The following is a 25,259-nucleotide window of genomic DNA, read 5'->3' as shown; positions in this document are numbered from 1 at the left end:
ATTTCTCTGCCCATATTCATGCAGCCCAGATTGAGCCCTGTCTGATGGGGTAAGAGGGGAGGGCAGCCAAAATTCCTCCAGAGGTTTCCTTCTCTCCACCTAAAGTAAAGAGAACTGATTGTTGGGCTTTGTCCATTGGGGCCTCAAGGGCAATAGCAGAGAACAGCCCAAATTAGATGAAGGAAAATGAGACATAAAAAAGATCTGGTTCTTTGGACACCCCAAACTCAAGGAAATTGCCCCTGTACTACAAGTAGGTATTCCTTCTACCTCACACGTATCTTCATAAGCAAAACACAGCTCTTCTTTGGCACCAGTAACTTGCATTTGTTCTATTTCCCTGTATATATAATATCCAGCTGGCTTATTCACTGGGGTTTCCATACATTTTCATCAGTGTGTTGTCTCATTCCACACAACCTCCTTCTGGTTCTCTTTTTACTTCCCCCTCCTTTTCATATGCAGGGTCTTTCTTTAAAGCCTCAGTATTAAAAAGCTCTATGCTTGCTTTGTGCATATGGAGTCAAAGCTCAGTTCCCTCTCCTTGTTATTGGTATTTTCTGCGCAGCCACAGAGAGGGGGAAGTTTTATGAGCCCTTGTTATTGAATCCCAGTAGCAAATGCAGTCAGTGAAACTGGAGATGAATCTTCTTGCACGTGGATGTGCCCACACACGCAAACACACACCCTAGACCTGCAGAGGTGTGATCCTCCATGGCCCATGGGTAGGACATCCAAGATCCCATCCACTGGAGTACCCCTGACACTGCAATATCCATAGGATTCCCATCACAGGTAGGTACATTAAGATACAAAGCATGGAAATGCTGCAGATACTGAGTTGGAAATGTCCAGAGAGTCCATTGCAACAGAGGAGTTCAATTCCCAGCGCTGGCACCACTCTGACACTTTCCTGGCCTCTTTCCCAAGAGTTCCCAGACAAGTCTGACTCCCTCATCTAATGTCTAAATTGTCTCCTCATACTCCCAGCTTTTGGTAAGCCTAGCCTTCATCTACACTATCCAAGACTGTACTTTGAGCAGTCTGACCAAAGCAAACACTCCCTGCAGCCAAGAGGGGAGGAGAGGAACTTCCAGGGTGAACCAGTGAGATGTGCACTGTGCAGCATGCACAGATTGACTTTACAGCACTTGAACTCCATGAATGCAAATCATCTCAAGGAATCCGTGAAGGAAAGAGCATGTAAAACTGCCCTTGCTCTTTCTCCTTCTTTCCTTTCACTTTATCCTGTCAGCACTGCATATATCAAACTAGAGCTCTGGGTTTTAACTAGGCTTTACTGTTTCATTCTGCTTCATGAATTTTTCAGTGTTTACACTTATGCTTAATATAATAAGATTGATAATGCAGCTGCCTGATAGATTCTCATCCAGGCATCTCAGCTAGAGAGATTCTTATTCTTTCTCCCTAATTTCTGTAATATACAAAAGTTCATTTTCACCTTTTGCATCTTGATGCTTATTTTCATCTTCCAGCTATTCCTCTTCCAAAACAGTGTCTTCAAGGTAACACCATTTACCCAATGGATTTATATGGCTGGGGTGTGATATGCTGCCTGTTCTGCTGCAGCCAGGTCTCAGGGAAGTTGGTGGTGCAGGTGGAGGAGCTCACCCTGAGGAGCTCTGTGAGCTGCAGTGCCACTGCAGTATGTCAGCTGTGTTGTCCCAACAGAGGGGGATGGCCCAAGTCCCATTAGCTTTCACTTGTGAGCACATTAAAAAAAAAAAAAAACACACCAAAAGCAAAACCAAAAAGAAACAAATGAACCAGAAAAAAAAAAAAAAAAACCAAAATGAAAATAAAATTTAGAAGCAGCAGAAAAGAGAGGGATTAGTAAATATATAAGTGATTTACAACCTAGAAGACTGCACGCGTTGCATCTTTCAGCCTCATGTACAAAAGCAATGGTCAATGAAAATGACTGGCAGCAAAATTAAAACAATATATAAAAGGTAGTAAGTCTTTAAGCAGCATATATTGACTTTACAGCATGGGAAATCAATGAGACGCACAGTTTAGTGGGATTAGGAAGGGGAACAGGATGTTCACATAATCAAAGTGCAGAATAAGCAGCAGAAGGATGTTAGATGCAGTACTTTAGGGCTCAGAATCCTTTCACACACCTCACCACCGTACACATCTCCCTCTCCCTCTCTGCCTCCCTGCTCCCTCCCTCCCTCTAGAGAAGCTTTACCCGGTTCCTAATAAAAAGAAAAAAAAAACCCCACATACACACGCACACAAAATATCCAACACACACACAAAATAAATGCCCAACAGAACCAACTTGAATCACAGCTCATTGATGAGGTATTTTTAATGACTCAACTCTTAAAGTGGCAAAAGTACTTGCACACTGGCCCAGCCCTCAGTATCTTAGGAATCTCCTGTGTGTCAGCACAACTTGTCACTCAGTGAATGATAAATACATGTTTAAGCGAAGTGCTGCCCAAGGGCCCTTAAGGTAAGGAGATTTCAGCTGTCTTTTTTCAAGGAAGCTCATGACTTTTGCATGGTCACTATTCCTGTGAGACATCCCAATTAAAAATAACACAGATGGAGCGCTTGGATCCGGGATCCTTTCAATAATTTATGGATCAAACAAAGCCCCTGTCTTTGCCAACAGCACACCTGTCACAGCAATACTCTAGGTGTCTGAGAACTGTTTTTTAAACTTTTTAGGGCCCAGAAACTATGGAGGGTTTTTTTCCCGTGATTTAGTCATTATCCATTCAAAATGCATGTCTCTCCCTAGTTTAAATGATAGGATTGAGACCAAGACTTTTAAAAAGTTTTAAAAGTTTAACAACATCAAGATTGTTTTCATAACATCATTAAAGTCTTCAAAATTTTTCAAGGGAAGATGGGTGGAGATATGGATTCTTCATCTGTAAAGAACTGGGAAGATGTCCTGGATAAAGATCAGCAATTGGCTCTGGAAGGTGTCTTGTGGCCACTGGTACCTGCACTACATGTCCTGCATTGCACAGTGCTACAAGGTTTGTCAATGATGGGACAAAAATTCTCCTAAATCCTTTCCTAAGCCAATCCCACAGCCACTAAACTCACCCCTTCCTGGGGCCAAGAACAGCTACTTTTCCTTTGGAGAAGAGAAGGTGGTCCATGAACTCACTGCAAACAACAAATAGGAAAAAGATAAATGTATTACCATGCACCACGTGAGAAAAGATGGAAGGAAATGAAGCATATGGAAACACAAAGCTTGCTTTTATTTGGTTGCAAAGGAAAATCTCTGACTCAGATGTGTAAGATAGCTCCTGTTTTCAATCAATTTTATTTAGGGGTTGTGCAGTTTTATTTTTATCCTTCAAAAACTCTGATGGGCTGCATATGACTAACACAGCAGCAGATGACTTTGCTTCTCAGTGTCATGGTCATGTCAGGGACTGATTTAAAGAGCTCAGTAAAACTGCAGGCAAAATGTTTGGTGATCCTCAGATAAGTATTGGTGTATACATAAACATTCCATGATGCTTAAAGTAAAAAACAAACAAACCCCGATTAAAATAAGCAGGAGTTTTAATTCAAATTTTTATCTCTGTATTTATTCTTGTCACAGTAAACTTGTAAAAGCAGCTTAAGCTGTGCTTTTATAGATTATATCTGATTGCTGATATTTTCTAATAAGTTGGAGGATAATTGGAGCTGTCGCCTATTATTATTAATCACACCCTTGGGTAAATGTTTTGACAATAGAAATGTGGGGCCAATTAAAAAACATAAAAATTGCAACCCTGACACTTTCTTGTCACTGCTATTAATGATGGCATCACTGCTAATCTACTCATTTGGGTCTCCAAATATTTGCTTAAGACTGCAACAAGAAAGCTTGCTCTCCTTCTGGAGTAAGAAAAGTTGAAAAAAAGAAAAAAAAAACTTTAAAGCTGTCCTGGCGTGTCATTGTTGTTAATGGAGAATTATTTGCTGCTGAAACATTTTCTGAATGTTTCCAATCCTGGTATGATGCATGTCAAGTATTAGGTTTTTGTGGGGGAAAAAGTAAACTCTTTCATAAAATTCAGAATCTTTCATACACCCTGACTTTATATCATCTTTATTTTCTTAATTCAGCCTTATTTTTAAAGAAGTGTCAGTTGCATGCCAATACAAAAAGCAAAAAATGCTTTGGGTCTGTCTAAGCACCATTCAGCAATAACAAAAATATCTCTATATTATCAACCCTGTGTTCAGCACAAATCCAAAACACATCCCCATACCAGCTACTGGGAAGAAAATTAACTCTGCTCCAGCCAAACCCAGCACAACACCTTACTTAGCTCACAGGATATGTGCCCAGGTGTTCCCAGATCCTGTCACCAGCCCCACCACATCTGACAGTGCGGCACAGCCTGGATTGCTCAGAAAAAAACCAGCTCAGATTTCAGATCCACAGCCAAATCCAGCGTCAGTTTCTGCAAGACACCGGGCCATGTGCTACAGGAAGGGGTGGCTGTGCCATCTGCTCCTCCCTGGCTGGGGCACAGGGGCAGCCCTGCAGCACACAGGGCACAGCTGAGGACGCCTCAGGGCAACTCTGCTGCTCCACAGGGAACAGGTTGTGCCCCACTCACACTCTGCCCAGTCCTCATGTTTCCAGTTACTCATTGTTCCCATGTAGGTCAGGCCTGAATCACACAGTTACCAAGCTCACAAAATAAAAACAAGCCTGACCTTGTTGTGTGCAGCACAGGAACAGAGTTGTCTTTGCCAGTGCAAGATCTGGCCCAGCCCATGCTGGACCATGCCAACCCATAAACACTTTCCTTCTGCTGGTAGCTCCCAGGTGTCAGCTCAACATCAGCTTTCATAGGCAGAGGTGATGCTATGACCTCCTCACCTGTCACTTTCCCCACCCAGCCCTCTGCTGAACACTCAGCAGTATTTTCCCCATTTTCAACATTCAGGTAATGAGCATGTGCATAATTCAGACTAATTAAATCTAACATTATTTTTGCAAATGTCTTCTTGCCCCAGTGCCTCTACTCCCTAAAAGCAGAGAGGTTTGCAACCTGATTTCTGTAGGTCTTGCCCTCCCTCATCCCTTCCCTTTCTGATCCTAGAGAAGACCACAGCACTTCCTATTGTAGGAAGCTGTAGTTAAAAGTAACGCTTGCCTTCTCAGTGTGTGTTTCTGCTAGAAAGACTTAACTGCTCTCTGGGGCCAGTTCTTTGCACTGGTGCATATGTATTACTTGTAGTACGAGCAGACCTGGCCAAGCATAGCCTTCCCTGCTGTTAGCTTTCTGTTTGCATTATGACTTCATTTACTGCTGAAATTAAACCTCTGTGTGTGTGTATGCATGTGAGTTGTTGATTTCCCTGGGAATATTAGCAGGGGCTGAAATTCAAGTGTAACTGTGGAAAGCATTAACTGCCTCAAAACTCCTTTTTCCTTTTCCTTCTCATCCCCTTATCAAGTTCAAATAGTAATCACAAGCAGCATCTCTTCCTTCCCTCACACAGTGCAAGTCCCAATTCACAGCAGGCCTGCTCCAAAGTCAGTTGAAAGACACCCAAGGATGTGCACATCCTCTCATTTGGGACTGCCTATGAGAGATGGAAGCTGAGATTAATACTTGCTGCTGCTGCTATCATGCTCATGGCTGCAGCCAGCTTTGTGGGGCATGCATGAGGCAAGTACAGAAGCATCAGAGGTGATCTACCCACAACTCTTCCAATCTGCAAGAGGAAAAATTTAATAGCCAAGTGTAATGGAGAGGATACATGGACCTGGTGTGCTGCTAAGACACAGTTATGAATCCTGGAAAGCAGCAGAAAGAAAATGCAAAGCGTCAGCTGAATAATAACAGGGAATCCTGAAGAATTAAGCCAATGTTTTTATGCCAAAACTTATGGATGTGGATGTTGGTCCTCACCTCCACACTGTCAGCTTTGCACCGGAGTTACTGAACCTTGCTGCCATCAGGTCCTCGCTTGCTGGAGTAACTGGGCTTCAAATCAGTCCTTCACTTTCTCACACTGTCCCCTATTTTGATGGCAAAAAAGAAATTATCATGGAATCCCAGAATGGTTTGGGCGGGAAGGGACATTTTGAGGTCATCTAGTCCAATCCCCAGCAACAAGCAGGGACATCTTCAGCCAGATCAGGTTCTCATTACCCTACATGTGGACACTTGGACACACAGCCTGACTGTCAGTCCTCCTCATCATCTCCAGGAGATGTTTTGGATGCCTCTTAAGCTAGCAGTGGAAATGGATTTGGCTGACACACAGCATGGCACAAACTACAAAGCCTCTATTGCAAAAGGCCCTGCTGAAAGCAATGTTAGAGTGAAGATCAGCTTGCCCTTCTCCCTCCAGGATATGCCAGTCCTTGCAGTACCCAAGAACTCATTTTGGTGCTCAATTCTAAATATTGCCTGAATACATATATACATATATATATATATACATATATAAATATACCCTGAAAACAGGGCAGGCTGACCCAGGGCTATGAGGCTCCATTTGGATTTGAGAAGCTAAAGGCTCAATCACTTCTGCAGTCTCTTCAAGTGGAAATGAAATTACTTCCCTTCCCCCTCTCTATTTAAGGAAATTAATGATGTTTTCTGTCCTGCCTATCTAAAGAAAGCAAATAATTGGAAAAGAATTGATCTTTTGAAGCAACAACGTCAGCACAGCCTTCCTTCCCCCCACCCCTTCTACCTAATTCCTACTTTGGCAGTAGAAAGGTTTATGAAGGAAATTAGTTTCACCATTTGCATACACCAATATATTTAGCTGGTGGCTGTGCAGGTCCAATTAACTCAACTAACAATATGGGTGAAATTAGGTTATTGGATTATACTTGTAGCCAATTAGAGTTGCCACGGTTGAATTACTCCCTTTCTTAACCTTATTTAAAGTTAAGAAAACATGTTGATGGTGAGACTAGACAGTTTTTCTCCCTCTGGCTCCAAGAACAAAATATTTCTACTTCCCCACAAAACACCTTAGAATCCAAGACAGTGTGCAGATGGACAAGGATGTGTTTTATGACCAGGCACAGCAAAACTTGAGCATTTAGTCAGATCAGAACTGATATATGAAGGTAAACTGAACCTATTTGTTGTTCTTCCCTGGGCTTCTTCTACTGAAGCAAAACTGCAAGGTGCACCTGCTGTACCCCAATCCCAAATGGGCTCTCCCTGCACAGAACCTGAGGCAGGCCTAGTGTGTATTTCAGCTCCTTAATCTCAAACACTCAGTGGATCCCCTACTGATGCAATTTAAACATGACTTCATGTTTTCTTAACAAAGTACACTTCTTTTCACCTCCTGTAAATGGTAAAGGCTATTTGGGTTCACAAATCCATTTATCTCTCAAAGGGAGATTTTCCTGATAAAACTAAAGTCCATCCCATTTTCAAGTGCTTGCTAAGGAGAACTAAAGATAAACTTTCTGTTTCAGGTCTTGGGTAAATCTATTCCATATTTCTGACAAGGATTTTGTATTGCTCCACAAAACCTGTTCAACATCAAAGAGTATTTCATGGGTTCTTCTTAGATAAGGCCACAGAACATGAGCTCCACAAAAGAAAGCTCTCTCCAGAGAGAAGCTGAAAGCTTTTGGTCTTCTGCAGTGGTGGTGACGATTTCACAAAATAAATTGATCATTTGAAAAGGGGAAACAAACTTTTTGATCAGAAGAACTGGTTCATGGATGAAAAAACAAACTGTACATTGTATTGCAATGTGGAATTTTGAGGAATCTGTGAACTATTTTAGAGTAAAGTGCATTAAATTTGCTTCAAAAAGGAAAACTCCAGTGTGTCTTAAAATGGATCAAATATATATTTTTGTTAAAAGCATAACCAAGCCTTTCAGAATGAGCAAATTAGCTGAAACTGTCACAAATAGAGGAAAACTATCAATGCTTTTAAAGTGTGTAACACTCTTGTTCAGCAAATGCTGGCACTTTCTTTTAAAAAAAATCCTCTATTTTCATTCAGGTCTGTTGAAGGCTATTTATAAAGTTGTGCAGGAGAAAGGTGCCTGTTGACCCTCCCCAGGAGCTGCCCATGAAGATGATACCTCAGTTGTGCCTGTCCTGACTGAGGATGAAATTATCCAGGATTGAGGCTGCAGAGGGAACTCCCACCACTCTCGTGCTTCCCTTGGACGAGCCTTTCCTGGTTTGCCTGCCAGCAGACAGGACAGGCTTTAGGCTGGGCCTAGAAAGGTGCTCAATATCCTGGATCAGCCCAGCGGTGCCAGCCCCTGCCACGCTCTGTCCTTGCCAGCAGGGCCCTGGGGCTGTTTGTCCTGGGGCTGTCTGTCCATGAATCAGCCTGTTCAGGCTCTGTCCTGTCAGAGCAGTGCCCCAGCCAGTGATGGACAGGGCCACCAGCAGGGCCACGTTCTCCTCCACACAAGGCCATTGTCCTCCCCAGATGCTAATGGACTGGGAAGCCTCCTGAGACACAAAGCCTCTCATTGTCCCTGGGAAGTGCTTTTGCTTGTCCTTCTCTTTCAGTGACACACCAGTTACTTACAAGACATAATGCAGCCCTTTGTGCCCTTTCCTGGAATGCTCTAATGGGGACAGGCCCGGAGCATGAAATGAAGGGACTGTGTTAGCTGAATTTCCAGGCATTCTGGAGAAGGCCAGGGCTCCAAGAAGGTGCCAGTCCTTTCAGAGCTCCACTGGTTACCTCCTCTCAGCTCCCTTCCCCTCCAAAGGCCTACCCTCTTCTTCCAACCTCCAGTTACAATATAGGGTTTTAATCCTGAACCTAATGCACCTCCTGCATGCCTCTGAGCTTCCATAGATGTGAACTTTGTATGTCCAAACTACAGACAAACTGTGATTTCTATGCAAACTGGGTAGTCTATTAAATTTTTCCCACTCAGTGGGAGCTTCTGCATTGATGACGGGACCAAAGCCTCTCTCCTCCCAGTGTTTGAAGTTCTCACTGCTCCTGGGGCTGCCAGAACCACTGCCCTGTCTATCAAACTGTTCTGTCCTCCCAGCAAGGAGGAGATCCACAACACACAGTGGATCCAGACAAATCCGGCTGTAATATAAGACCATGCTCTGTATATAAATAATGAATGAGGATGCTGTTCCTGGGAGCAATTCTGCTCCCTTGATAAGTAAAATGGCTCCAGTGTGATTCAGGGCAAGGAAGAGCACAATCAACATCCATCTGAAGTACTGACACACAGCACATTAACTGGATAATTGCTTGATTCGTTATGCTAGATGTTATCTAAAGAGAGCAGCAAGGACACCCGAGAACCCCTTTATTAACTGTTGTTAACAAACAACAATTTATTAATCACTCACAGTGATGGGTCCTACAAGAGAATAAAGACAGTGGAAAATAATCTGGGTTTTTTTTTTCCTAAAACCCGACTTGATTCAGCACAGCTTCATGGGAGCAAGGTATGGTCATGTGTCCAAATTCAGGTACAGTTTATGAAGATGTTCTGCTTTTGCAAAACCCAGCAGTAATAAAGCTTGCACTTTCAGTGTTCAGCTGATCACTATTTTGGGGGGAAGAAAAGGAGAAAAGTAAGATAAAAAGAATTTCATTCATTGTTTTCCTGACATCCCCAGCTTGGAGGAGGTAGCATGCTCTTCCAACTGACCTTGGGGACTGCAGGAAGTCTGGGGTGCTCTCTCCTGCTATTACACTGTCCAAAAAATTCATGTTTTGAGCTTCTTGAAAGCACAGAGGCAGACTTTGTTTTTAACCTCTGCCCAACAGGAAATGTAGTATGAAAACAGGAGAGTTGGAAAGGTCTGTAAGAGGGAAGGGTGGCAGGTGCATTTGAAGTCTTCTGTGGTTGCCCTTGCCCAACATGAGGCACAGGCTCCCGTGTGCTGCCTCCAAGCTCAGCTGAATGGCACATACACTCTTTTATGAGGTGATCTCAGAAGTGAAACACATCACACTTGAACTGTAACACAATTTTTCATTAGTGTTAGAAAGACTTGGTAAAAGCCAGATGGGAGAGTGACTGAAAGTGGGCACACAGAAAATAGACATCTGGGTCTGCTTTTCTAAGCCTCATCTGCCGTGAGTTGGGTCCCAGTTTTAGTCCTGCACCACATTAAGCTACTGAAGTATTGAATGGGTCTGTGAAGGAATAATAGGAAGTTAGGGGTAGTGAAAGTTTAATATCCCCCTGCAAGATTAAATGGGACTATTTATTTCTTACTGTGATTTATAGGGCTCCCTTATGTTGACACTCACACATCATAGGCAAAAAAAAAAAGAAAAGAAAAGAGAGATTAATAGGAAGAGAAGACTAAACTAGAAAACATTTCAGTAGACTTTCAAATGCCTTCTTTATATAAAGTTGCAATGAGTGACTTACTGAACAGAAAAAGTTGTTAACCTTATGTACACTTCTTTTTTTTTTTTATTCTGTACTCTTCAAGTGTGTCATCCAAGCTGTTTTTCCTGCAATAATAACAAGGGTGGTGAACAGCTGAAATCTGATATCTCTAGTTCCTTGGACTCTGTATGATGATAACATTTACCAGCATCTTGCTGCTTTTCCCAGAATCTGAACTGAATTTTTGTATAAGAAACAGCGCAACAATGGGCAGGTCAGGACCTCTCTTGACCACCACAACCTAATGAGTTGTTACAGGTAAATATTTGTGTTCTGAGATGAGCCTGGTCTTGAGAGATGTAGCACCATTCACAGCTGTGAAGGTGCCATGTCTTTTGTCCCAGGGACACCAAGATGACATTCATAGGCCAAATACACGTTTCTTAATCTTTGTGTGGGAAATTACATATGAGCAACTATTTATAACATAGTCAACATCCATGTAAATTGAGGAAAAATCGAATTTGTGGTGTCACACCTATTAAAGGAGATCAGTCCAGAGCTTTCCTCTTCCTTCAATACGTATTTATTTATAGAGTACATGTCCCTCCCCAGGGTTTCAAAATGATTTACCATTAAATTAGTATCATTATCCTCAGGAGTTAAGTGCTATGAAACTGTGATTATTTACATTGAAATCTGATGCACTACAAGGTAAAATGACACGCCTGAGGTTCTCGTGAGCCAATTTCATCAACAGAAATGAGTCGCTGCAGTCCCAAACCACCTTCTTTGTCAAAATGAACATGAACTAATTTATGTGGGTTTTGAAGCATTCATCCCACTTCAGCTCCAGATCTTTCTTTTTGTTGATGTTGAATTGTTCAGAATGATGGGAATTTGCAAACCATAATGTAGTAGAAAATAGCAGGGAAGGCAGTACATTTTCTGCCCACTATCAGTTGAATAGGATTGTCACTTTATCCATCCAGTACCAGGTGGCTTTTATTTGAATTGCTGAGCATGTGACTGCTTGGTGGGCAGATGGGCAATCCATGTGTTTGTATCCGAAGGCAGTGTATGTCTGTCTGCTCTTTGAATAAATACTTCTCCAGAAAAGGAGGTAACAACTGAAAGGAAACCATAATTTTCTAAAAAGAGCCACAGGGCAACTTTAACTCCCACAGGACTCAAAGAGATCAGAGGAACTGGGGAAGTGAATTGGGGTTTCTGGCACTTTCCACAGCAGATCTCCATTTTGAGGGTTCTTATTCCCACACAGGTGTTGAAGAGCCAGGTTGTTATTTACACAGCACTGCCATTGACACAGCAAACCCTGCCAGACCCAGTCACACAGAAACACAACGCGCAATTTGTCAGCTTCCCACCAGCTCTCATTCCAGCAGTCAGCCAGCGCTGTGGCATTGCACATGCAGCACCCTCATCCCCCTGCCCCAAAGAAAGGACTGGAAATGTTTAAAGGCATTTAAGTGGCAGCAGCTAAGGAGAAAACTGGATAAAATTCAGGGCATGGCTAGTTGCAGCCATGGTAAGAATCCTTGTAATATGGACATACCTGAGGTAGCTTTAAATTACAAGCCATCTGTAACAGTGACAGTCCAGAGCTCAGCAGCAGCTTACTGTAAGATCAGAGCAGTATCTGTGTGGATTCTTCTGGCACTGTGAAAACTAATGCTGTTATGTCCAGAGTGCAGAAAGAGATCAAGTCTGAAAGAAGAAAATATCTGAATTTGAAAGAGGAATATACAACATGTTGAAGTGCAGGTAATATATTTCAAACAGGCTGAAGTTTAGGTGATGCTCTTTTCAGCAAGGATTGTTTGGGAACTTATTAGAGGTGAAATGCAGAGACCAGACTGCAGAAAGCAATCTTGTAGTGGGAGGGGGGTTGATGAAGCAACTCAGGACAGCCTCCACAAGAAGCCAGAGATCACATCTATCCAGTCATTCTTTATTTTTTATTTTATATTTATTCATTATAATCACTTAAAATTTACAGTATCAAAAGCTGAGTGGAAAAGGGACATCAGAATCTGACCCAACCAATCATTCCCAAATTAGGGAAATAGTGCCCAACCCATTAAGGAGGCTGAAGCCATTGGAGCTGCTTTGGGAAAGGGAGCACACATTCACGTGCATCTCATAGGTAAACTCACATACTTTGAAGTTTGCAATGCCAGGGCATGGAAAGTAAATGCCCCGAAGTTTGCTGTTGATAAATGATTGTGCTTTTGAAATGGTAATACAAATGCACTGAGTCGTGAAATGCAGCTAATATAATTAATCTTGCAATATTGTAAATCTGTTGGAGACAGATAACATGAGAATTTTGCTCTACTGTTTCACACTACAGCAAAAACCAATAAAGTTGTGTTCAGAAATAAGCCTGGAGCCTAAATATTTCCAGGTGACTTTGGTGATTTAAAAAAAAATATGTTTACATAACCTTTCAGAAAAAGCAAACATTATGAGTAACATTAGTTTGCTCCACCCTAGAACTGCTCCAAGAACTATCTGAACAATAAAGATATATTATTTTAAAGATGTATTATTTTAATTTTATATTATTTTAAAGATGTATTATTTTAATTTTTATAGATAACTTAAGCAATTGAATGAACATCCAAGGGCTTGAGAAATTTGGAATTTGGTTGGTTGGCAGGTTGTGTTTTGAGACATTGACATTTATACAGCAGCTATTTTTCAGCTGTGGATCTGAAAATCAAAAATACTCTTTATACAATGTGGATTTAGGGATATCTCAATCTATTTCAGTCTGTAATTTCCCTCATTTTCTGCATTGCAAAAAACTTTCTACAACTTCTCTTGCTAATAGACAAGAGGAACATTCAGCTACCAACACAAAGTTTGGAAAACATCCACCTTTACAACCTCTGATAAAACTTCCTCACATCAGAGACAAACTTGTATGAAAGAAACTTAACACTGGCATCACAAAGGAAAAATGCTGGAGAAGCCTGAACATCAGTCTGTGACTTTTTGCCTTTTATATTATGTCTAAATTTTGTTTCTGAGATGTCAGGAACTGTTGGGACAACTGAAAGATGTTGCAACATCAGATGAAATAGGGATTGTGTGCCTTCTTGAATCCCAGCATAATGGATTGATTGACCTGAGCTGTCCTCCTCAGTTGCATGGATGAGCATTGACTTCTGCAAGTTTCCCTGTCTGGTAAAAATAAAGCAGAACTTTTGTTCTTCAAAGAGGAGGTCTTGGGTATCCAGGTTGGGTAATATCTTCAAATAGTGAAACAAACCCTCAGGAGAAAAATCTCCCATCCCGTTTCTTCCTGTTTAGTCTCATAAGATCTTGGGTCTGAGCTCAAGTAATACTTGTAGTACTTAATGCTACAAGTAATACAGATCTGGACCAGGTGATTTCTAAAATCTGGTGACCCACATTCTTTGAGAACCAGGTGCCTTAGCCTATTACTCCTGCCAAACAGAGTCTTCTCCTGTTTAACCCACCAAATGTCTTCTCAGCATAAAGATGTTCCTGAAGCAGCATGAAATTGCCTGGACATTGCCCTCCCTCCCCTGACTAAGGCACAGAAACAGGATTGTGAGCAGAAGCAAGAAACAAGGAACAGGACTTCAGTCTGGATCCATGCCACTTCAGTTTTTGGTGCTTTTGTTTTCACTTTCTTTTTGTCTGGTAAAACCTGAGCAGCCTCATTTTGGGATGGACAATAGAACTCAGAGTACTGCCAAAATAGGCTTTGTTGCCAATTGCAACCTGTTATCTTCATGCTGGCAGGAATGAATATAAAAAAATATATACTTTTCTTAGCACCATGGCTGGTGCTCAGCAGGAGAGGGCAGGTAACTCCTTTGGAAAATTCATCATGCAATCATTCTATCATTCTGCAAGAGTAGCAGTGTTTAGTGCCTCCATTTCTCTCTTTTTTTTTCTTTCTTTCTTTTCATTTTTTTCTTTAACTGTGTTCTTTCATTGAATACATCTCAGAGTATTTTTTTGAGACTATGAATGGATGTAAGGATGAACATGCCTGAATCTATGGAGGCAAAAAAGGGTGTCAGTGATTCATTTGTAAGCAGCATCTCCCACACACTTAAATGCCTACAAATTTCAGGAAGAAAAAGATCTACCACCTTAGGGGAAAAAAGCACTGCTTTAGCTTTTCATTAGCAGTATGTCTCCAGGCATTCAGTGAGAAATTCAAAGCTAATCATAACTATAATTATCATCTCTCAGCATTGACTGGCATCTTCACTCTGAAGGATGGCATCACTCCTCCCATAACTGAGAACACTCATGGGACATTACCACAGTGGGAAAATAAATAGCCTGTGAGACTCTCAAAGCTCCAAAGAAAGGCAGTAGTGATGATCTTCTGCCTCTGTGGACCTGCCTTGATTCCCCTCTCTGGCTGGCTGCTGGTCAAGCCTAGCTTTGCAGCTGGCTTCTCTGGGATTTCTTTGGTTTTCAGTTGCACTTCTCTGGGAGTAAAGCAGCAAAGTTAAGAAACTTGGATCCCTGGAAGCATTCAGACCCAGCTTTGTTCCATCTCCACTTTCTGAACACCTTTACAAGGACCTGGCATCCAATTTCCAAGTCCCTTATCTCTGTAACTGGACCGTAGCAGCCACTGCCTCTCCCCTTCACTTTATCCTGCTCTCTCATCTACACAGCTGCTCACCAATTTAATTTCCCTCCCAAGAATCTATTGCAGGTGATGGTCCAGAAAGCAGTTCTGTGTCTAAAAGTTTTCTGGATCCCCAAAGAAAAAACCTCCATGACCTCTTTTCTAGGGGCTGCTGCATTTCCAAGCTGCCTTCCTTTCAGGTGCTGAACTTCCCCTGTAAAGCAGGGCAGTGCTGGCAGAGCAGAGTATTTCATCCCCATCACCCTTGAAGCAGCAGACAACACTTGAAAAAAGGTTTTGCAGCTAAACCAGGTACAAAAACTGTCAAGTCTCTTTCTGTTGTAATCACCAATGCCATCTCTTACTCTGGCCATATCCAGGGTTTTCTTGAGCATGAACAGCCACCAGCAGAAATTTTATCAGTGTTATTAGAACCAGCAAAACAGAAATGTCTCAGCATGTTTTGCTAATCATGCTTGTATCACACACAAAGCACAGTTTCTGTTGTCATTTTTCTCCCCTTGCAATCTCATGTCTTCAAGGAAAAAAATAAAGCCTGAACAGTTGAAGTTCCAGAGCAAACATTTTGTTGAGCAGTTTCCTTTTGATGTAAACCACTGATACTTACAGAAGCAGTATTAATCAGAATTGTTTAGAGAAATAAACCCTAAAACCCTCACTCAATCCCCAGCTCTGCTTGTTCTTATTCATGCAGAACTTCACCATTCTCTATAACCAGTCCCAAAACAATATAATATGCTCCTCTATTTCCTGCAGTGCTCAGTAACACAGGAGTGTCACAGGACATGGGCACTTGTGAGCAATTCAGGGCAGTTTGGGGTGCAATTCACCACCAGCCAAACTTGGGAAAGGCTGAGGTAAAGTGAGGTTGGTTTGGGTCAACCCCTCCCTCCCAAAACCTCTGTGCTCTCTGGGGTCAGTTCCCACCGTGGTGCCTGTGCCACCTTCTGAATGTTGTGCCATGATTACCATCAGAAGGATCCAATCTGCACAAACCTTCTACTAACTGATGGAAGAGTATGAGAAGCTCTCCATTCCCATCTTGCCTGCATGGCTCTGAAACGGGGGCAGAGCTTCAGAATCTCACCTGATCCTGGAGCATTTTGAGTCCCTCTCAGGTGACAGCTGAGACACAGCTCACCCCAGAGACCGCTGAATACTCAGCAGGTAACCTTTGCTTTTCACCTCAGTAGTCTCCACAGAAGAGTTTGCAGTTTCAGTGCCTTCTTTGGTGCACAGATTGTGGATAGTGGCTGTTGAGATCAGCAACCATTTGCTCTTTAACTTCCCTTCTCTAAGTACAGTTTTGTGCACGGTGTAAATGTTTTTCCTCAGATACAAAAACTGAGGAACTGAGATCCCCAGAAAAGAGATTACACCTGCCAGCTTTTTGGATTCGACTTGCATTTGTGACTTAAAAATTAATCCAGAAAAACAGGGGAAGCTGACTCTTCATGTGTGAAGCCCTGGCTTCAGGTCACTCCTTTTCTTTTGTGATAAGACACCAACCTGCAGGGCCTCAGTGAGCTGCAATTTAGCAGTAGGACAGCAAAATAGTTTTGTATAAAAAGGGCTTGTCCGTTTTGCTAAGAATTGTTGGGACAATTTCTTCTTCTGTTATGAATGCTGACAGGGAACTTCTTTTAACCTGTCACTCAGTCAAAAACTGCAGCTGCAAGATGTGGGTATTTATGTTCATTGGAAAGCTGAGAACATTGAAGGAAAGAGTTCCCCAAAAGCATCCCCAGAAGCAGATTCTACAGATGAATTTTCAGTTCATGACAGCAGTAATTGTTTCACTGGAAGTTCATTGTGGGGAAAACAAAAAAAAAACCCAAAAAACCAAAAACAAAACAAAACAAACAAAAAAAAACCCCCAAAACAACAACAACAACAACAACAAAAAACATAAAAGAAATAACCACAGGCCTCATTATGGATCTGGTTTGCATTGAGAGTAATCATGTTAAAAGTAGAAGCTGCAATTTAATATATGCAGAATTTGGGAGTTAATTCCATGCTCAGGAAAGGGAGTGTGCTGCTGATGAAAGAATATAAAAAGAGCTAAAAATGGGTAAAAAGGGGACCCTTTTTACATATGCACCACATCTCTATTGAATTTCCTGTAAAGAGAAGCCACAGTACTAGCCTTCATTTAATTACCACAAAAATAAATGCATCCATGGTCACCAAGCTGCAGAAAAGAATGCATCCTGATCCCATCACTTCATATATGTCATAGCTGGATGCTGTGATCCTCTAAAAAGAGATGTTATCCATGCTCATTGAAAGAATCAGTGCCAGCCTCCAAAATATGATGATCTAAAAAATCATCATATATTATGAAAAATACCTAGAATGGAAAGCAGGTAACAACTCTAAGAAAGTGAGGAACAGACAGTAGGTGAAACACAGAGAAACTAGGGTCAGGGCTCATACAAAAACAGTGGTAGGGTGGGAAATGGACTTTGACATTCTGTTTAGAAATGGGCCAAGAATTGAATTTTAAATCAGTGAACAATTTCGAAAGCTGTAGAATCATTTTATTGAAGGCATAATTAAACTCTTCATACTGAGCCAATAAATACTGAATTTCAGTGTTGATAATTTAAAGGAAAATAGAAAAATAAATATGTCCTGTACCAAAATTTTGAAATATTTAATGTAAAAGTGTTGGAAAGAAACTATCGATTTAAATGGGTTTTAGGATTCTTGCGGTTTTTATCTAATCATAAACAGCTGTGGGAAAGCAACGTAAATTTGTCCTTTGTGTCTGTGCCATGAAATCTGCATTCTCTGGTTTGTTCTGAAATTCTAAGAGTGGAAAATTAATTTCATTTTATAAGACCACCTTAGAAAATAAAGACTGCTGACTTGTAAAGGCCAAAATTATATTTTAAGATATACACATAAACAGCTTCAGCTGCTTGCTTTGCTGTGTTTGCTGGCAAAGCTTTTATTGCTGTAGATTCTTTTTCTAAAAAAAAAACTTCCAATTGAAGATTACTTAGATTCAAACTATGTCAGAAGATGAGGTATTTCAGCTGGTAGAGAACACAAGGCAGAAAATGATTATAATTTTTAACAGAAGGAAGAATAGAAAAGCAAGGCTTTCAAGTTAAGAGAAAATTCTGCCTGCTGCAAGCAAATCTTTTTAGAAATAATTGCCTATGATTAGTGCTTTAAAATCTGCAAAAAAACTTTCTTGCTGTTGAGCAGAGACAATGCTGAGTTGAAACAGAAAAGTGTAAAGGGAAGAAGAGGAATTGAATAATTTTATTTCTATACTTACACCTGGTCACATTGAAGCTCTGTGTGTCTCTTGCAGAATGCTGCCAGCTGGAGAGCTTCTCCTGCTGGGAAGGCATCTCTGGCACCAGCAGAACACTCGGCAGAGCCTGGAGCTGCTGGCCTGGTTTTTGTCAGGGAAGCTGTGGGTGACTGTGTGAATCTCCTTTTCACCTGCCTCAGTCAGCCAGAAGTGCTAATTGCAGTGTCAGGATCCAGGGAACCCAATTGCATTCTAATCCCTGCCTCATTCGTGGGGTGTGGGATTGTGGGATTTGTGTGTCCAGTGGGGCTGGCCCCTAACAGAGACCCCAGGGCTGTGTCCCAGCCCAGTGACCTGCCCTGGGTGCTGGCCAGCAGCAGACTTCCAGCAACTCGTGCATTGAACAAATTAAAAGTTTTTGTTTCCTGAGAACCTTTTCCAGCTTCTGGCAATCCTCAGTTTCAAGACTTTCTGAGCTGGAATTTGCTTCAAGACTATGATGAATTAATGATGAACTGAACTCCAGGAGCATTTATCACACCCTGGAAATATTCCTTCTGTGGATTTCCCCACTGGTAAAACAAATCTCACATTCTTCTCCATCTTTAGCACATTTTCCACCATCATTTCAGCACTGCCTTCACCTGGCATTCACCACATGCCAATATGAGGAGTTTCCAATATGAGAAGTTTTTCTGAACTTCTCCAGAGGAGTTTTCAGAGTTACCCCCATGGCTTAAACTGATGGCTTAAGACTGTCCCACTCTTTTCCATTCAATGATAAACCACATTTTTCACTCACTATCACATTAGTGTGTCTGAAAAAATGACAAGCTATTGGAATCCCACAGAGGTATTTAGTGGCATTTGGATTACCCCATGAATTTTAGGTGTACAGTTTGAGGCTGGATCTAGGCTAGGTTATGAAGAAAAGACAGCCTGATTCCCCATGTCTGAGGCCACACCAGGCAGTGCTAATGAGCATCTACAGCACAACAGCTGCATGGATTCTTTTGCAAACCCCCTGAGAAATTATTTTTTTCTTATCATCTTAGCACAGAGAAGAAGCTGTTTATAATGTGGAAAGGGATCAAGAGATAAAATGATCCACAGTCATCCTGTTGAGCCATAAATGCATCCAAACAGCAAGGCAGTGGAACAAAGTGATGGCTGTAACACCTACAGTGTGGCTGGGCCTGTGTAATCCACTTCCATCAGAGCAGTTATTGATCAAACACATAGCAGGAAACACAGAACAAGATTTTGACAAGTTAGATAGTGCTTCTGCTGTCAACAGTTAAAAAATAATTTGTATTGTCCTGAACAGACAGGAAAGCTGTAGTTAACAGTGAAAATTGCATTATTTCCTGTAATGGACATGAATGCATGAGTATAAAATGTCATGGTTTATTTATGCTTCTAATTATATAGAAGCTGTAAAACTGCTTAGTAATCCTCTCCCACCTCTGTGTGAAGTGCTGTCCAGTTGACCAGCTGAGACTTATTCACTTCACCCATGTGTTTTATTGTGATTTTTAACAATCAAATTGTTAGTTCACAATCAAAGCTGGAATTGTTAATTGCACAAAAGGAGTACTGGAATACATCCAGCCAGGGTCAAATCTCCACAATATTCTTGCAATCAGATCTGCTGGTCAAGTCACTACAATATCCCTGCCAGCAGCTCTTCTCACAAAACTGAGTTGAGAAGTTGCATTTCCAAGTCCTGAAGTGCTGAACTGACCTTAAACTGAGCAGTTTAAGTATACAAAGAGTCAAATGTGTGTCTGGGGCTCAGAGACACTTTCAGCCCCCTCTCAGCCTTTGGGCAGGTAGCAAAAGCAAGCAAAGTGGGAAATAGATTTCCCAGCATCTACCTAAAAGCAGCTTAAGGGATTGCAAGATTCCTCTCCTGAGATGAACAGCTTTTTCTTAGGCTGAGCTCCTGATACAAGGGATTTCGAAGAATTCAACATCAGTCAGGCAGGAGAACACTGTTTCAGGGAGCTTTGAGCCTGAAAGAGATGATATCAGGCCCCAGCCTAACAGGAGAGTGTGGTGGGATGGAAAATACTGTACCATGCCACATAATCCCATGAACACTGGGACTCAGCACTGCATTTCTCTGACTTCTCTGAGCAAGAGAGGAGCCCTTATACCCTTTAAAAAGTTCCTATTTGGTCCCTACCTCTTTCCTGGTGTTCAGGATGCTGGAGGGAAATGTATGAGCTGCAAAAGAAATAAAAAAAGAAATGGTGTTGTCTTTTCAGTAGAAGGATCATTAAAAGCAGGTATGGGTGGTGAGACTGTTTTTCCCCCTCACAGCCATATCATGGTTTGTTTTTAGTTTGGTGGATTTTTTGGAGGGTTTTTTTTTTTTGGTTTTTTTTTGTTGGTTTGGTTTGGTTTGGTTTGGTTTGGTTTTTTTTTTTTGATTGGTTTGGGTTGGTTTGGGGTGGGTAGGGGGAAGGAGGGCATGAGGTATAAGACTGAAAGCTGTTTAAAAAAACAAAAAAACCTCAACCAAACAAAAAAAATTCTGACCAAGACAGGAATATCTTCTTTTTAATCTTCTCAAAGACAAGGCTTTCCCTGCAAACCAGGTGGCTGCTGGTTCTGCCTTTCAGCAATTTGCAAAACCCCTTTTAGCATCGTTGTACGGTATCTGCACATGCCATTTGAGAGGCTGGGATTTTTAAGAGTGTGCAGAGTCATCTGTTTTCCCAGAACTGCTCTTGTAGCAGAGACAATTTGAGAGAAGACCATTTATTAAAAAGAAATTGAAATGGCTGCCCAAAAGGTTTTCTTGGGAAAGGAAGAGCTTGAAAGCTTAAGTAGGATTTGTAGCTGGGGAAAAAATCCTCAATGTGAGCACACAGGCATCTGCAAGTGTGCCAGAGCAAAGCAATGGGAAAAAATGAGATTTTGCAAGCTCTCAACAGTTGGGTCTTCTCCTTTGGATGCTTTTCCTGTGTTTTGTTTGGGAACTGAATAATGTATGTTTACTCAACAAGCCCAAAAGGAGCACCACATATTTAAACCCTTCCCCTTCACTGTCTTTTTCTTTAGTTTGCTTTTAACCAAAGTGGACTTCCCATTTGCACAGCACCTGTTCCTTGAAGCATGGCCACCAAAAGCAAGGCCCAGAGGGACCGTGGACACCAGAGGAGACATGGCAGCTCTGCTGTGGACCAGGAACGCTGCAACATATTCTGGGTTCATAATGTGGCCAAGCCAACAGTGAAGGCAAGAGAGGGGACACAACTTTGGACCATCCTGTCCTTGTAGTGCCTCTGTACAGATGGGAAGGTCTTAGGCAGCTCCTGCCCTGTGCAAGGTCCATGGGCTTGCCAGCACCAAGGGAGGCACAACCTCACTTTGTATCAATTTGTTCGTTTGTAGTGACACTTGTAAATCTGGAGCTTTTCCTTTCCAGGAATCACTTGCCCAAGCTTGTGCATGGGTCACACTTCATTCTTGGGGTCACAGGACAACCCTCTCCATCTGCTTATTCAAAGGATGGATGAGAGGTGGATGTGGAGAGAAGAAACCCACAAAAAATGCTGTGTAAAAGCAGTTGTCTTGAAGGGAATCCTTAAATCTCTAAATACAGAAAACATCAGAACAAAAGAGCTGGAATTGATTATATTTAAAACTCATCAGTTTAAGTTATAGCTGCTGATTTTGATGGGACATGACTCATAATTTTTTTAATATTTTGCATCAGTGGTGCCATAAACTCACTTTCATAGAACAAACATGAAAAATATCAGAAGCACAAAGAAAGCCACAGCTGAAATTTAATCAAGAAATCTATCTTCATCGGGCCTGCATTATTTTAGATCTACAATGTTTCTGAATGGCTGAAAAGAACAGAATGACAATAGATAAATTATCCTGAAAGCACTCTAAAATGTCAGCACCCATCAGCGAAGAAACTAAATTCAATCTAATAACATAATCTGAACTAGAAATGCAGGTTAATGACCTTCTACTTCGCTGTCTAATGGGGCACACATCTTACAAGAATAAATGGATTGTGGAACATAACTACTCATAGTGGAATTTAATAAATAAATTATTATAACACTAATTGGGACTAAATTACCATGTTTTAAAGTCATCTAGTAATTAAACTTCCTAGTGGCACAGTACCAAGACCTTTTATGCTGTGGAAAAATATTTTTTCTGATTATGGTACTGACAAAACATTACTGACATAGTTTCTGCCTAACTGTTTTGATCCCCAAAATAAATTCCCTCCAAATCCAGTACCTTACATTGAAAATATCTAGAGGATTAAAGGAAGAGATTGAATGCTAACCCTTTAAGTCTTCATAGGGAGATTAATTACCCTTCTTTTAATACAATGTTAAGATTTCTATTATGACATCCCTCTGTCAAACACTTATCCTGTGTGGAATCTAAAATATGGAATTTGGTCCCATTTCTTGTGTAGCACTAGGTCAGCACTGCTGATGGTGTGGGAGAGTCAGGGATGCAGTGGGCAGGTGCAGTGCAGGTGCTGGGGCTCTCATGCCCTGGTCCACTCTTCCTTGACACCCTAAATCCTGGCTGGCCCTGGTTTTCCACAGAATTCAGGAGAGCTCACATCCAGCATTGGTGTCTATTATTAGAGACTGAGTCGATTTGGTTACTGAGGTGAGATCTGCTTGCTCTTCTATTCTGTAGAGACCACACAAACAGGGCCTCTGTGCAAAGCAGGGCCCGCAGCCCAGCCTGTGTTCTGCTGCTGTCTATCCATACAGAATTTAGGAAAGGATTTGGGCTTTATTAAACGAAAAATTAGCAAAACTTGAAGCACAACAAAATCTTACTCTGTGTATCACCTGGATTATCCCCAGACAGCCCCATCAGGGGCTCAGAGTGCTGCTCTCACCAGGGCAGGCCTGACAGCCCCTGTGCTCCAGGGGTTTCCCCAGAGCTGCCTTTCCAGAGCCTCTGCTGGAGCTGTGCACACAGCAGCATGCTCCACACAGCCCCCTCTGTTGTGTAAAGGAAAAAGTAAAAAGCCAAGAGAAAGCATCAGAGTAATTAAAAATCTTTAACTTCTAAATGCAGCATTAAGTGGTAAAGGAAGTACTCAGCTTTTTGAGCCAGGATCCTGCGCCAAGGGAAGACTTCATGAGGAGGGCATCCTTCACTCCCAAGGGGCCTGGATGGGACCATGGCTTCATCTGGGGGCCTGCAGAGAGGCAAAGCAAAGGCTGGCAGATTGCTGATGGTTTGCAGGTGCAGATGTGAGCCCAGAGGAGCAAACGATCCAACTGCACAAAAAGCTGCCATCAGACTATTTTTCTTCCTATTAGCACAGTTGCCTCAAAGTGCAAACTTCATTATTTTTTCTGGAAGTCCCTTCTGAATCTAGGGCAATAAATCAGTTGTTCCTGGGTTTTTTGAGAACTGAGTTACTTTCGGGACTGCAGTTCTCTCAGTGGCAGCCCCCCTTGCCTCCCACAGTGGTGCAGTGTGCTGAGTTCACTCCCATCCTGAATTTACATCCACTGCACTCACCTTCAGGGCAGTTGAGCTGACAGCAGACTCACCAGTACAGCAATAAGATGCAGTCCTTAAAACCCACAATGAAGATATTACAGCTCTTTTGTTCTGCAGGTCAACTGATGTGTTTAGCCTGAACTGCCCAACAACTAGCCTTAAAAAGCTTTTCTTGCTTTATTTCACTGCCATATTTTCTCTCCCCTCAGTTTCTAAGTCTTTAAACAACTGGGAGTAAATCAGGAGAGTATCAAACACCACAAAGATTTATTCTATCGGTTTTCTCTCCTGTGTTTAGTACCTTGCAAAGGTGTGAGCCTGATAAATGTCAAAGGGTTTGTGCAGCAAAAGCATCCAGAAGCCTGGAGTCTTATCTAGGTTTCTATAGTATGCAAAATTGGATTGCCAGTCTCTGGAGAGTTATCTCACATGGGATTTTCTAATCCTCCTGTTGGCAACTCCAGCCTGAAAATGAATAGGAGTGGGAAGCAGTTAACCCAAAACTATTTAAATCCTGAAAGCTTCAGTCTCTACCAGTGTGGCTGTGTCTGAGAACTCCTGCTGGAACCACAAAGCACTTCATGCACAGAGATGAAGTGTTTTGTGTTTCACAAACACAATTACAGCTGGTTTGCTGCCCACCTCCACACAGGTGTGTCTGCATTCCTACTGGTGCATAACAGGTTTCTTGAAACAGGCTACTGGGAAGGATGCTTTGTGTTGCTCAGAAATCTTTTCCAGAAGCAAATTGCTCTGCTGGATAGTGGCTTAACTCTAATTCTGGCCCCACATTTATGCACACCCATTTATACTGAAAATGTGACATTTTCCTTGAGCTAAAATAACACCTTTCCTTTGGCAGTGAATAAGCAGAAGTTTTGCAGAGATTCCTCAAGGCAGAAGGCAGCATTAGGCATCCATTTATTGGTCATTAGCTATTTGGTGTTAAGTGATTAAAAAACTCCTCTCCCCTTGCCAAGATATAGCTCAACTCTTTGAAAAAATTAGCAAATCGTTATCTCCAAAAAGGTGTAATGCTGATTAAGTGAGGCTATTTTTCTTCTACACTGTGCTAATCATTGCCTTTCAGCCACAGACAGGCAGAACAACCTTGGATATCTAAACTGTACTGCGGCATCAGGCCCCAAATAATGCAAGAAGGAAAAGCACCCTCAAGTTCATCTGAATTTTTCCTACATAACTCCCTGTTCAGTGGAAACTGTCAAGCCCTTTCTCTCCTCCTCCCACCAGGGAGAAATCACTTGTAAATCAATAGTCATTCCAGACATTGTAGTTTTAGTTAACAACCTCTTTTATTAAATTTGGGAATATAGCACATAGCATTGGACTGGTGCTGTGCTTTTTTTTTTTTTTAATAAATTATGGAAGCTTTTTTTTTTTTTGGCTTGTGTTTTCAAATTAAAATGGAAAGTGGTTTTTATTTTTTATTTTATCTCAGAGGTAAAACAC

The sequence above is a fragment of the Zonotrichia leucophrys genome, chromosome 6, assembly GCF_028769735.1.
Source record: "Zonotrichia leucophrys gambelii isolate GWCS_2022_RI chromosome 6, RI_Zleu_2.0, whole genome shotgun sequence".
NCBI classification, from domain to species: Eukaryota; Metazoa; Chordata; class Aves; order Passeriformes; family Passerellidae; genus Zonotrichia; species Zonotrichia leucophrys.
Note: the sequence above shows the minus strand (reverse complement) of the source record.